General features: G+C 44.4%; 1 protein-coding gene across 5 annotated transcripts in view; it reads right to left on the bottom strand.

Moving 5' to 3' along the window:
- Nucleotides 1–5,019, bottom strand: part of LOC137375224 (G-protein coupled receptor 35-like) — a 47,671-nt gene extending 42,652 nt beyond the window's left edge. For 4 of the 5 annotated variants that reach the window (XR_010975955.1, XM_068042060.1, XM_068042058.1 and 1 more), the window contains exon 1: nt 3,484–3,579. The gene's annotated coding sequence lies outside the window, so the exon portion shown is untranslated. Of the gene's footprint in view, nt 1–3,483; nt 3,580–4,973 lie in introns of those variants that run through there. The other variant, XM_068042061.1, reaches the window with a different exon arrangement.
- Between the last annotated feature and the right edge of the window lie 9,477 nt (nt 5,020–14,496).

The following is a 14,496-nucleotide window of genomic DNA, read 5'->3' as shown; positions in this document are numbered from 1 at the left end:
AGTTCAGAAGAATGAGGGGGGATCTTATAGAAACATATAAAATCATGAAGGGAATAGATAAGATACAAGTAGAGAGGATGTTTCCACTGGCAGGTGAAGCTAGGACAAGAGGGCATAGCCTCAAGATTAGAGGGAGCAGATTTAGGACTGAATTAAGAAGGAACTTCTTCACCCAGAGGGTTGTTAATCTATGGAATTCCTTGCCCAGTGAAGTAGTTGACGCTTCTTCAGTAAACGTCTTTAAAGCTAAGGTAGATATCTTTTTGAACAATAAAGGAATTAAGGGATATGGTGGGAGCGCGGCTAAGTGGATCTGAGTCCACGAAAAGATCAGCCATGATCTTATTGAATGGCGGTGCAGGCTCGAGGGGCCGGACGGCATACTCTTGCTCCTAGTTCTTATGATCTTATGAAGATCAGCTAGGGCGTACCACTCTAGCAGTTCACGGTGTGGATGTGGGAGACACGCCATCAGTCAGGCAGGACCCCTGCTGGCTGAACCCCAACAAGCTAGCTTAGGTCAGACAGGAAGTCCAGTACATGCTGGATAATGATGTGGTTGAGCCTGGCTGAAGTGGTCGGAGCTCCCCTGTTTTACTAGTCCCGAAGCCGAATGGACCCATACAGCCTGCTTTTCTCCTGCAGACTCCTTACCATCCTGCAGAGCATGGGTCTATAGTCCAAGGTGCGCATCTGACCAGCTATCAGACTAGCGCTCATACAGCAAACACAACCTTAATGGTCAGTCAGAAAGTGGAACAAGCATCCATTGTCTATAATTTTCCAGAGATATATGAAAACACTCCTACAAGGGTGACACTATCAAGGTTTTCACCAGGTGATCCTGACTTGCTGTCCAATGAAGTAATATCTGCAATTAGAGATGTGCTTTAAGAGGGCTTAGGGGACTCATACAAAGAGAAAGTAGGAGCACATTCATCAAAAGCCTGCTCATCTTCTGTTCCTACCTGAGATGGAGGTGGATCTGAATCCACCAATGAGCTCATCCAGCTAGGTGAATCTTCTTGTACATACAGCCACAGAAAGAGCACAGACCTACCTGAATTTTATCAGAATAGTGTCAGGCAATCAGAGCAAAAATTTAAGACATTGAACCTGCTAGTTCTGTCACTGTACCTGTACCTGGCACTATTCAGGAAGAAATACTGAAACCAGGAAGGTCTGCTGACATCTTGCCTTCCAGAAATCATTCCACTGTATTAAACACTAATGTTGTGCAGCTTGGGGAATCCATGCGTTGCTGTATTGTGAACCAAAAGCTTGTCCCAAACTTCAGCACCCTAGCCACCCCACTCATTGAGGCACTGACATAAAAAGCCAAATTGATATGGACAGTGGTGTGCCAGGAAGCATTTAAAAAAATTGAAAGCCATCTTTGTGAATGAGCCCATATTTCCCCCAGACTTCCGCAAATTTTTAAGTATGAATGAGCAATTGAATTAAAACTTCTTTATTTTTTTTTAATGAGAATCATGTAAAGAAAAAAATGAAGTAGAATTCATTGTTTTCCCTGAGGGGTAAAGATGTCATGAATGAATGCGAATCCCCTTGTAAATTGTGTTGTGCATTTGAGTATTAATGTCAATCGCCATTTTATACAGCATGTTTTAAGTTTTACTTATGTTCTGATTGTCAAAATGGAGGAGAGAGGTCAGGTGGGACAGCAACGTGAAAAGGGTCTCGCTTTAGGACCCAGGAAACCTCTATCCAACCTGTCTGGATTTGACACTAATAGTTTGAGTTACAGCTTGTCTTCCATTACACAGCTGCCGTGTGCTGCAGACACTTCTCCCTGAGAATTCCCTGCAAGAAGCCACAGCCTACTTGAAGCTACATAGACTCCTCTCTAAGGCCTTTTCAACAAGAAAAAAATTAAAAAGATGCCACACGTTGACAAATCCAGCAAGAAAAATCAACAAGACAAGCTCCAGAAACAACTGGAAAGTCTGATTTCTACTGGTTTCTTCTCTGTCCAAAAGAAGATGACCTTAGCTGTCTCCATTTACCTTCGAGAATGCAAAGAAAAAAAAATTTGCAAGAGAAGAGGTATCGCCATCAGTTCCTTCCCTGTTCAGCATTTCTAATTGGTGTTCTCCAATTTTTGAACACTTTTTTTGATAATTTTGATGGGCACTAGTTTTAACTGAAATCCATATTAGCTAGTAAAGATAAGTTTCTATTTAGTAAAAGTCCTTGCCTTTTTTTAATGCCTTTATCCTTTCCCTGAATGTTTGTAAGCGTGCATGGTGAAGTAAACCCCTTCCCGAGTTTAAGAGTCATAGAGTCATAGAGTTATACAGCACAGAAACAGGCCCTTCGGCCCATCGTGTCTCTGCCGAGACATTCCTTTTTACATTTTTTACAATCTTTTTTTTGCATTTATTTCATTTCATCTTAGTTTGTTCAGTTTGCTTACCCACTGTTTTTTTCAGGTTGTTTTTCTTCAGGTTTGCACTTGCTGATGTTCAATATTCAGTATATTCACACCTAATCTGTACTAATGCTTTGTCTTTCAACACACCATTAACATATTGTTTGCCTTTGCTCCGTGACCTTTTGGTCAGCTATGTGGCCTGGTCCAATCTGCACCTTCTCCTTTGTTATCTCTTGCCCAACCCCCACCTCATTTGTTTATAATCTGTGACTTTTCTAATATTTGTCAGTTCCGAAGAAGGGTCACTGACCCGAAACGTTAACTCTGCTTCTCTTTCCACAGATGCTGCCAGACCTGCTGAGTGAATCCAGCATTTCTTGTTTTTGTTTCAGATTTCCAGCACCCGCAGTATTTTGCTTTTACTGTAGTGAGAGAGTGCTGTACTTGTAAGCCGAAACCCCCTCTGCCTGTCAGGAGGTTGTAAAAATTCTCATGATATTACTCAAATCAATGTGCTGACCCCTATTCCTCTCTCAATCAACTACCAAAAACAAGATTTTAGTTATTTATTTACTGTTCGGCAAACTTTGTTGTTTGAAAATTGATTGCCATATCTTAGCCACGGTGATTGCATTTTGAGAAGTAATTATTTTGTTGTAAAACACTTTGGGACTTCCTAAGGATATAAAAACATACGAATTAGGAGCAGAAGTAGTTCACTCGGCTCTTCAAGCCTGCTCCGCCATTCCGTACGTTCATGGCTGAACTGATTACTCCACATTTCCACCTAGCCCTGATAACCTTCCACCCCCTTGCTTATCAAGAATCTATCTACCTCCGTCTTAAAAATATTCAAAGATTCTGCTTCCACTGCCTTTTGAGGAAGAGAATCACATGATAAGGTGCAGTATAAATCCAAAATCCTGATTAGCTAATTTTGTACATGTATAATTACCTATTAGTACTTTGTCAAACAACCAAAATTCAGATTCTAACATTACCTGACCTATTTCACAAAATTAGAGAGTTCCCAGGTTCTGTACTCTAGAAAATATATTTTCATTCAAGTATATCCAGAAATTGCTTACCAGTAAGCCAGGAGAGACTTTGAGCAGTGAGACTTATTTGCACAAATGATAATCCTTTTTCAATCATGCACTGTTGATGAAATCAGATATGACCAATGCTCCACCGTGCTACGTACCAGAGAAATCGCCAAGGTCGGTAAAAGCAAGTTCCACAGGATGTGCCAACCACATTACACATCTATGCAGGTATATGCATAATCTTGAAATCAGTAATTGCATTCTTGACTTCTAGTCAGGGGGATGTCAGTTTAAGTTTCACACCAGGAACTGAATATTTTAGTGCAGGCATGAGAGAATGCATATTTAGAAGTGCTGTTTCTTGAATATGACTTTAATCTGAGACATTGGTGGTGGCGGATATTCAAACATAGAAACATAAAAAATTGAAAGCACTGGGGAAGGCCAATCTACCCATTGGGCCTGTGCCTGCTGAAAAAGAGCTATTCAGCCTCATTGAACTTTCCAGCTCTTGGTGCATATCCCTGTAGGTTATGGAACTTCAAGTGCATATCCAAGTGTTTTTTAAAATGCGATGAGGGTTTCTGCCACTACCACCCTTTCAGACACTGAGTTCCAGACCTTCATCACCGTCGGGGTGAAAACATTTCTCCCAACTACCCTCTAATCCTTCTGCCAATTACTTTAAATCTATACTCCCTGGTTATTAACCTCTATGCTAAGGCAAATGGATCCTTCCTATGCACTCTATTTAGACCCTTCATAATTTTGTACATTTCAATTAAATCTCCCCTGAGCCTCTTCTGTTCCAGAGAAAACAACCCCAGCCATTCTACCTTTCGTCATAGCTAAAATTCTCCAGTCCAGGCAACATCCTTGTAAATCATCTTTGTACCCAATCTAGAGTGATCACATCCTTCCTGTAATGTGGTGAGCAGAACTGTATGTGATACTCTAGCTGGCCTATCTCGTGTTTTATATAGTTCTTGCATAACTTCGCTGCTCTTATATCCTGAACCTCGACTAATAAAGGAAAGTATGCCTTCTTAACCACCTATCTACCTGTCCTGTTACCTTCAGAGATCTATGGACAAGCACATCAAGGTTCCTCAGTTCCTCTAGACATCTCACTTTCCTACAATTTACTGTGTATTCCCTTGCCTTGTTTGCCTTCCCCAAACACATTACCTTATATTTCAAGGGTTGAATCTCTTTTGCCACATTTCTCCTCACCTGACCAGTCCACTGAAATTTTCCTGCAGTCTGCAGCATTGTTCCCCACTATCAAACATAGCCACATTTTGTAACATATGCAAACTTCTTCATTTTGCACCCTACGTTTAAGTCTAAATCATTGTTATGCACCACAAAAGCAAGGGATCTAATACTGAGCCATGCAGAATGTCACTAGGGACAGCCATCCAGTCACAAAAATACTCATCACCCATTATCCTTTGCTTTCTGCCACAGAGCCAGTTTTGGATCCAACTTGTCACATTTCCTTGGATACAATGGGATTTTATTTTTCTGACCTGTCTGCCATTTGGACCTTGTCAAAGGCTTTGCTAAAATCCATGTAGACTACAGCAAATGTTCTCCTTTCATTGCCTCTCCATGACTGAGTGAGACCAACACAGTTTAAAAGTGCAGCGGCAGCGGGAAGGAGTTTTGAGAAAAAAAAAGCCAACAGTGACGTCACAGGAGAACTGCAAGATGATTGGCTGGTGAGTCACTGCTTTTAGGGAATAGCTCTAAATAGCTGGGTAAATATCTCAGGTAAGAAAAGTTTAAAGTTTATTTCAAATATCGTAAGTAGTGTTTTTTTTTAGGGAGTTCTGTAGTAATGAGGACCAGGGAAGAAGGGCCCTAGAGCAACTGATATTATTGGACATTAAGATCTTCCAGAAGGTTTAATTTAATTTCAAGGGTTAAGTCATGGCAGGAGAGCTCAAAGCTGTGGTGTGCTCCTCGTGCTCCATGTCGGAAGCCGGGAACAATTCCAGTGCCCGAGACCAGCATGTGTGCAGGAAATGTCTCCAGCTGCAGCTCCTGGAAGACTGGGTTTCGGAGCTGGAGCAGCAGCTGGGGACACTGTGGAGCATCCACGAGGTGGAGAGTATCATGGATAGCACGTATAGAGAGGAGTCACACTGCAGGCTCAGACTCCACAGGCAGGAAGGGAATGGGGGACTACCATGCAGAGAAAGAGGACTAGGCAGGCAGTTCAGGAATCTCCTGTGGCTATTCCCCTGCAAAACAGAAATACTGCTTTGGATACTGTTGGGGGGAATGGCCTCTCAGGGGAAAGCAGCAACAGCCCAATTCGCTGCACCATGGTTGGCTCTGCTGCACAGATCAGGAGTAAAAAGTGTGGGAATGCAATAGTTATAGGGGATTCAAATGTAAGGGGAATAGATAGGCATTTCTGTGGCGCAAAAGAGACTCCAGGATGGTATGTTGCCTCCCTGGTGCTAGGGCCAAGGATGTCTCAAAGCGGTTACAGGACATTCTTAAGGGAGAGGGTGAACAGCCAGTGGTCGTGGTACACATCGGTACAAATGACATAGGTAAAAAAAGGATGAGGTCCTAAAAGCACATCATAGGGAGCTAGGAAGTAAGTTGAAAAGTAGGACCTCAAAAGGTAATGATCTCAGGATTACTACCAGTGCCATGTGCTAGTCAGAGTAGAAATAGCAGAATGAATACGTGGCTGAAGAGATGGTGTGAGGGGGAGGGTTTTAGGTTCATGGGGCATTGGAACCGGTTCTGGGGAGGTGGGACTAGTACAAACTGGACAGGTTACACCTGGGCAGGACCGGGACTGATATCCTAGGGGAAATATTTGCTAGAGTGGTTGGGGAGGGTTTAAACTAAAATGGCAGGGAGATGGGATCCTTTGCAAGGAGTCAGAGGAGGGGTGATCAAAGACAAGAAAAGAACAAAAGACAGTAAGGGGAATAAGAAAAGTGATAGGCAAAGAAATCAAGGGCCAGAATCAAACAGGGCCACAGTGAAAAATAATGGGAAAGGAACAAGTAATGTTAAAAAGACGAGCCTTAAGGCTTTGTACCTTAATGCGCAGAGCATTCGCAATAAAGTGGATGAATTAATCGCGCAAATAGATGTAAACGGGTATGATATAGTCGGGATTATGGAGACATGGCTACAAGGTGACCAGGGATGGGAAATTAACATCCAGGGATATTCAGTATTTAGGAAGGACAGACAAAAAGCAAAAGACAGTGGAGTTGCATTGCTGGTTAAAAAGGAAATTAACGCAATAGTGAGGAAAAATATTAGCTCTGACGATGTGGAATCTGTATGGGTAGAGCTAAGAAACACTAAGGGGCAAAAAACGTTAGTGGCTTGTATATAGACCCCCAAACTGTAGTGTTGGGAATGGCATTAAACAGGAAATTAGAGATGCATGTGATAAAGGAACATCTGTAATTATGGGTGTCTTTCATCTGCATATAGATTGGGCAAATCAAATTAGTCACAATACCATAGAAGAGGAATTCTTGGAGTGTATACGGGATGGTTTTCTGGACCAATATGTTGAGGAATCAACTCGAGAACAGGCCATCCTCGACTGGGTATTGTGTAATGAGAGAGCAATAATTGACAATCTAGTGGTGCGAGACCCACTGGGGACGAGCGACCATAAAATGATAGAATTCTTCATCAAAATGGAGAGTGACGTAGTTGATTCTGATACAAGGGTCCTGAATCTCAGTAAAGCAAACTATGAAGGTATGAGGCGCAAGTTGGCCATGATGGATTGGGAAACGTTACTTGCAGGGATGACGGTGTATAGGCAATGGCAAACATTTAAAGAGTGCATGGATGAACTGCAACAATTGTTTATCCCTGTCAGGTGCAAAAGTAAAATGGGAAACCATGGCTTACAAGGGAAATTAGAGATAGCATTAGATCCAAGGAAGAGGCATATAAATTTGCCAGGAAAAACAACAGACCTGAGGATTGGGAGCAGTTTAGAATTCAGAAAAGGAGGACCAAGGATGGATTAAGAAGGGGAAAATAGAGTACGAGGGCAAGCTTGCGGGGAACATAAAAACTGACTGTAAAAGTTTCTATAGGTATGTGAAGAGAAAAATATTGGTGAAGACAAATGTAGGTCCCTTACAGTCAGAAACAAAGGGGAACAAAGAAATGGCTGATCAAGTAAATGCATACTTTGGTTCTGTCTTCACAAAGGAGAGCACAAATATCAGACCAGAAATGTTGGGGAACACAGGGCTTAGTGAGGGAGAGGAACTGAAAGAAATCAGTATTAGTAGAGAAACAGTGTTGGGGAAATTGATGGGATTGAAGGCCGATAAATTCCCAAGGCCTGATGGTATGCATCCCAGAGTACTTAAGGAAGTGGCCCGAGAAATAATGGATGCATTGGTGGTCATCTTCCAAGATTCTATAGACTCTGGAACAGTTCCTACAGATTGGAGGGTAGCTAATGTAACCCCATTATTTAAAAAGGGAGGTAGAGAGAAAGCAGGGAATTATAGACCAGTCAGCCTGATGTGGGTAGTGGGGAAAATTCTAGAGTCCATTATGAAAGATTTTATAGCAGAGCACTTAGAGAACAGTGGTAGAATCGGGCAGAGTCAGCATGGATTTATGAAAGGGAAATCATGCTTGACAAATCTACTAGAATTCTTCGAGGATGTAACTAGTAGAGTTGATGAGGAGGAGCCAGTGCATGTGGTTTATTTGGACTTTCAGAAGGCTTTCGACAAAGTCTCACATAAGAGATCATCATGTAAAATTAAAGCACATGGGATTGGGGGTAGTGTATTGCGATGGATAGAAAATTGGTTGGCGGATAGGAAACAAAGAGTAGGGATAATTGGGTCTTTTATACTGAATGGCAGGCAGTGACTAGTGGGGTACCGCAGGGATCAGTGCTAGGACCCCAGCTATTCACAATATACATTAATGATTTAGATGAGGGAACTAAATGTAATATCTCCAAATTTGCAGATGACACAAAACTGGGTGGTAGGGTAAGTTGTGACGAGGATGCAGAGAGATTTCAGGGTGATTTGGACAAGTTAAGTGAGTGGGCAAATGCATGGCAGATGCAGTATAATGTGGAAAAATGTGAGGTTATCCACTTTGGAAGCAAAAATAGGAAGGCAGATTATTATCTGAACGGCTATAAACTGAGAGAGGGGAATATGTAGCGAGACCTGGGTGTTCTCGTATACCAGTCGCTGAAGGTAAGCATGCAGGTGCAACAGGCGGTAAAAAAGGCAAATGGTATGTTGGCCTTCATAGCGAGAGGATTTGAATACAGGAGCAGGGATGTCTTGCTGCAATTATACAGGGTCTTGGTGAAGCCACACCTGGAATATTGTGTGCAGTTTTGGTCTCCTTATCTGAGGAAAGATGTTCTTGCTATAGAGGGAGTGCAGCAAAGGTTTACCAGACTGATTGCTGGGATGGTGGGACTGACGTATGAGGAGAGATTGAGTCGGTTAGGATTATATTCGCTGGAGTTCAGAAGAGTGAGGGGGGATCTCATAGAAACCTATAAAATTCTAACAGGACTTGACAGGGTAGATGCAGGAAGGATGTTCCCGATGGTGGGGGAGTCCAGAACCAGGGGTCATAGTCTAAGGATACGGGTTAAACCTTACAGGACTGAGATGAGGAGAAATTTCTTCACCGAGAGAGTGGTGAGCCTGTGGAATTTGCTACCACAGAAAGCAGTTGAGGCCAAAACATTGTATGTTTTCAAGAAGGAGTTAGATATAGCTTTTGGGTCTAAAGGGATCAAAGGGTATGGGACGAAAGCAGGAACAGGTTACTGAATTGGATGATCAGTCATGATCATAATGAATGGCGGAGCAGGCTCGAAGAGCCGATGGCCTACCCCTGCTCCTACTTTCTATGTTTCTATGTTACTTCCTCAAAAATTCAATCAAGTTAGTCAGACATGACCATCCGTTAACAAATCCATGCTGACTGTCCTCGATTAATCTGTCTTTCTAAATGATGACTTATACTGTCCCTCAGAATTTTTGCAATAATTTGCCCACCACCAAGTTTAGTCTGACTGACCTGTAATCACTCAGTATATTCCTTTCTCCCTTTTTAAACAGTAGTACAGCAATAGCAGTCCTCCAGTTCTCTGGCACTATGCTTGCAGCCATAGAGGATTGGAAAATGATGGTCAGAGTCTCAGTTATTTCCTCCCTTGCTTCTCTTAGCAGCCTAGGATACATTTCATCAGGGCCTGGCAGTTTATCTACTTTCAAGATGCTAAAATCCTTAATATTTCTTCTTTCACTATGTTTATCACTTCCAATATTTTACACTCCAGCTCCTTAACTCCAATGTCTGTATCATCCCCTCTTCTGGAAGGCAGATAAAAAGTATTCATGAAGAACCATGCCCATGTCTTCCACTTCCACACATGATCCCTTTTTAGTCTCTACTTGTTGTGTGTGTATACCTTTAAGAGGTGTGGCTACACGACATTGTTAGTTATGTAAGAGCTATGATATAACCCCTGCTTCTGAGTGTTTAGCAGTCTTGGGGTAACACCTGTACAGTGAACACCTTGATGTGTAGTTGCTCTATCAGAATTTAATGAAGAACCCACAATATTGCATTACTGATTCCATCTGGATTGGTCAGTTTCTGTGTACAATATGTAGCAGCACAGAGGATGAAGGAACGCACAATATGTTGGCAGCGCTGAGATTTTTGAAATCATTTTAAGAAGAACTATTCTGATGTGAGCACACTTCTTTTCATCATGGAAGATCAGATCACGTTGCAAGCTATTTTTCTTCTCAAGTTTATTCAGCAACGATCTGGATCTCCAACACCCCAAATCTTCAAGCCGTCTTACCTTCGAAGCAGTGCAGTTAGCAGCAACTGGATAAGCTTCTTTTCACTTTGGGCTGTGAAGTCGGGTGGCTACAGACTCCTATTGACTCGGGGACTCTGAGGGCAGTTTCTCACATCGGGAGCAACTTGAGGAGGAGGTCTGGGTGAGTTCAACACCACACTGAGGTACCAGACCCTGTTACATTTGCGACATGTGTCGGATGTTTCAGCGTCATCACTGGATCGAGCACAAAATTGGTATGGGGAGCACTGCGATCTGTTGGTGAACAGTGGAACGGGCAACAGGCAAGACACAGAATGGAGGAGCAACCACTATTGCTATTCTTTTTCAAAGGAAAATTGCCATTGCGGTTTTGGGTCTTTGATTTTTCTTCGCACCAAATCCACCCTTTGTTGGTGGGGCTGAGCCAAAAATGCACAAATTTGGCAACAGCGCCACAACCTTCAAGCCTGTTCATTTGTGGTACGACAACAAGTCTCCACAGCAAGTAACAGCACCACAACCTCCAAGCCTGTTCTTCAGTGGTATTGCAACAAGTCTCCCCAGCAAGAGACAGCAACACAACCTCCAAACCAGTTCACCCGTGGAACTGATTTTTTATTGCAGAAAACAGCACCATACCATCCAAGTCTGCTCAGAAGTGGTATTGCAAGTCTTTCTATTATTTGCCTGCACAGCTTATCTTTTCTTCTGTAGGTGCAATGGCACAGTTATTGCAATCATGGCAACACTTTTTCTGACTATTAATTGGAAAGCATTTGACCTGTTTTCAGAATTTCTTCTTTTCAAGCAGAGAGTCAAGCATTGTTTCGATGACCTAGCCATTGATGATCCACAGAAACAAGCTATAGAGATACGCATAGCCATTGGCAATGAAGGACTGCATCGCCTCAACACATCTGGTCTCAACAATGAAAGACAGAAGGATCCTGCAAAGATTTGGTCCACTCTAGAAGACCAATTACACCTCAAGTTCAATTTTCGAGAACACCGACTCAATTCATGTCTTTCAGGCAACAGCCTAGTGAATCCATAGACCCAGTTAGTCAGTTGTGTCAATGACCGACAGTGCGATTTTACTGACTCTGAACTGACAGATCACATCATTGAACTTGTGATTGAATCCACACCGATGGAACTCTACCAGAAAGATCTTTTGGACAAACCCAAAGAGTACACGGTTGACTCCTTATTGAAGGATAGCGCAAATTTGAGTCCATCATTGTGGGTCAACAAAGCCTTCAATCTCTGGGCTGAATTTTAGCTGCCCCTCGTCCTTGGTGTGGCCACCCCGCTGCACAGCGGCGGCACCACAATTAGCACATGGTAAAGAGTACTTACCTTTGCTGATTATGCAGCCCACCACCTTTCCACTGACACTTCTGGAATTTTCGCTGAATGGACGACCGTCACGTGCTGTCCCGTTCATGAATTGAAAAGCCGGCGGGTCCTCAGAGGCAGAAGTTGTCGCCAGCGAAGGTAAGTTCCATTATCCAGGGGTCTCACTCTGCATTACGGAAGGGAGGAGGGAGGGGGGATATTGAGGGTTCTAACTCTGTAGTCTGGAAGTGAGGAGGGATGAGGGGATATGCAGGGGTTTAACTCTGCATTCTTAAAGGGAGGAAGGACTGGGATTACTGGAGGGAAAGCAGTGCTGGCATGAGGGAGGTACCGTGTACCATCCCTCCGTTAACAATGTATGATCTGTGTTTGTGAGGGGGCAATGGCACACTAGAAACCCTGTGGGTGGGGAGGGTGCCAGACAGGGCAGGAGCATTAAGGTTATATGGATGGTAGGGGCAATCGATTCAGCTGGTAGGATCTTGATGTGGTCATGCTGTGCCGCTCTGAGTGTTGGCCAAGATGGGCAATGCCATAGTTGATCCATGAAAGCAGCTGATGTACCCGTCAACACCAATCCCTGCCCTGTTAGGAATCTTCGAATACATGCAGGGTTCAACTTTATTTATCACCTGGAAATAGGTATAGCTCATCCTACATTGTGTGTGAGGCACGTGAGGATCCGTATGCACCAGAGGCAATATCAACAGGCAGCTGTGATCCACGTAGAGGCCCCTGGTTGTGACCAGCAGTCCCCAAGGGGAGCTCGCCATTACGTTTGCCATGCATCTACAGGTCCCACGTGACATGTCATGAGATGTCAGAGCACCAGTGTCAGGGGAGATTGCACATATAGAGAGGGTGGCAACACATCTCTGTGCCCTGCTCAAGGATGACCTGTAGCCCATGGGCTCTGGTGGACATCCCATGCCTTTGTTCCTCATAGTGGCAGCGGTTCTCAAGCCTGATGCCTCTGCAGCTTTTTAGGGGCCCACCAGAGACCTTAGTGTGGTCACACAGTCAGCAGTGCACCGCTCTATCAGGGAGATCACCGATGCCCTGCACCGGAGGGCCAGTGAGTATGTCCGCTTCAGGACGGACTCTCATAGCCAGGCCCAGAAGGCCATTGGTCCTGGCACCATTGCCGGAGAACCATAGGTTGTAATGTTCATAGACTGCACTCATGTGGACAGCAGGCCTCCTGCCAGGCTACCACCTGCAGACGTCACATTAAAGGAATCCTCTCAATTTAGGTGAAGCTGATATGTGATCACTGCAGATGCTTGCTGCGAATGTGTGAACACTTCTCAGGCAGCTGCCATGGCACCTTGTTCTTGCGCCAGTCCTGGCTGCCACCACTGTTCACTGAAATGGCTCAGATGGAGGGGTGACTTTTTGGAGATAAGGGCTATCCTTTGTAGACATGGCTCCCGACACCAGTGAGAGACCTCATCACTGCTGCAGAGGAGAGATATAACGCCAGCCACTGAGTTACAAGAGCCACCATTGAGCAGGAGATCGGCATGCTGAAAGAGCGCCTCCAATGCCTGTATGGATAGGGTGATGCCCTGTACTACAGGCCAAAAAGGCCAGCTCCTTTCTTTGCTGCTCTGCACAACTACACACCCAATAGGAGCCAGGCCTGGTATGATGAGGAGAGACGTCAACAGGATTCCTCCTTGGACTATGAGGACGCCTAGGACCTACAACATGAAAGACGCATGTGAGAGCAGATGACACCCAGGCTCTGTATGCAAGGCTAGCAGTGAGCTAGGGAAGTGGCTTATCAGACAAAGGCTGTCTGCTCCATATGAACCGACATGAGCTCTGCAAGCCACACATCACCCTCGCTCACCTGCTGTGCACCAGTCCACATAGGCAGCATCCCTGTGTAAGCCATTAGAGGCAGCAGCTGACTGAGACAATGTCCATGTCACTGAGTCCGTGGAGCCGCTCATGAGTAATGGTGGCATGGCAATGAATTTATTGCATACGTTGGCTCTCCTGAAGGGCCAGTGGTGCAAAGGGTTGTGACATTGGTACTACATGCTGACACACATCATCACACAGAGAAAAGCTCACACATGTTGATGAGGAACATTTAGTGAAAGACGTATTTACATTGCTGTGACACCCGTGCATTCCCATTTGTGTCAGCATGTTCTCTGTGAACCTCTGTAATACCTTTTATGGTCTATTTAAGTCTCACGTCCTGGAATGTGCAAAATTAAGATTATTCATGCAGCTGCGTCACTCCTACAAGTAGGAATGATACACTTGAGTGGGAGAAGAGGATCACATCTTCACAGCACACTGGGCCATAGCAGAGTAAGTATGTGGTAGCAAATCGGAAAGTACTGGGGTAACTCAACAGGTCAGGTAGCATTTTTGGAGAGAGAAGCAGAGCTAACTTTCAGGTCTGTGAACTTGGACAAGTTAACTCTGCTTCTCTCTCCACAGATGCTGCCTGACTTGCTGGATTTCTGCAGCACTTTCTGCTTTCCTGCCAGATTGACAGCAGCCCCACTCTTCAGCAGTCAGCTAAGTATTCTTTGACAGCTGTCAGGAAGCAGGTGCTAGGGCCCTATTTTATGGGCCCCGGCACCTGCTGCCCAGCTGTCAAAAACTCTCTCCCTGTGCCGAATGTCCCGCCTCTACCCACGTAATATGGGGAGGGCGGCTTGGCGCCATGATCCTAATGAGCCCCCGTGCGTAATATCACGGGGGCTCTGTGGCGGTCGCCAAATTCGGGTACCGCGCTGAGTTGAATGGGCGCCGATGTGCAGTGCAGCGCCCGAAAAAAATTCAGCCCTCTACATGTAACAAATACTATA

Source organism: Heterodontus francisci, chromosome 11, assembly GCF_036365525.1.
Source record: "Heterodontus francisci isolate sHetFra1 chromosome 11, sHetFra1.hap1, whole genome shotgun sequence".
NCBI lineage: Eukaryota > Metazoa > Chordata > Chondrichthyes > Heterodontiformes > Heterodontidae > Heterodontus > Heterodontus francisci.
Note: the sequence above shows the minus strand (reverse complement) of the source record. Positions and strands in the feature narration are given on the sequence as shown.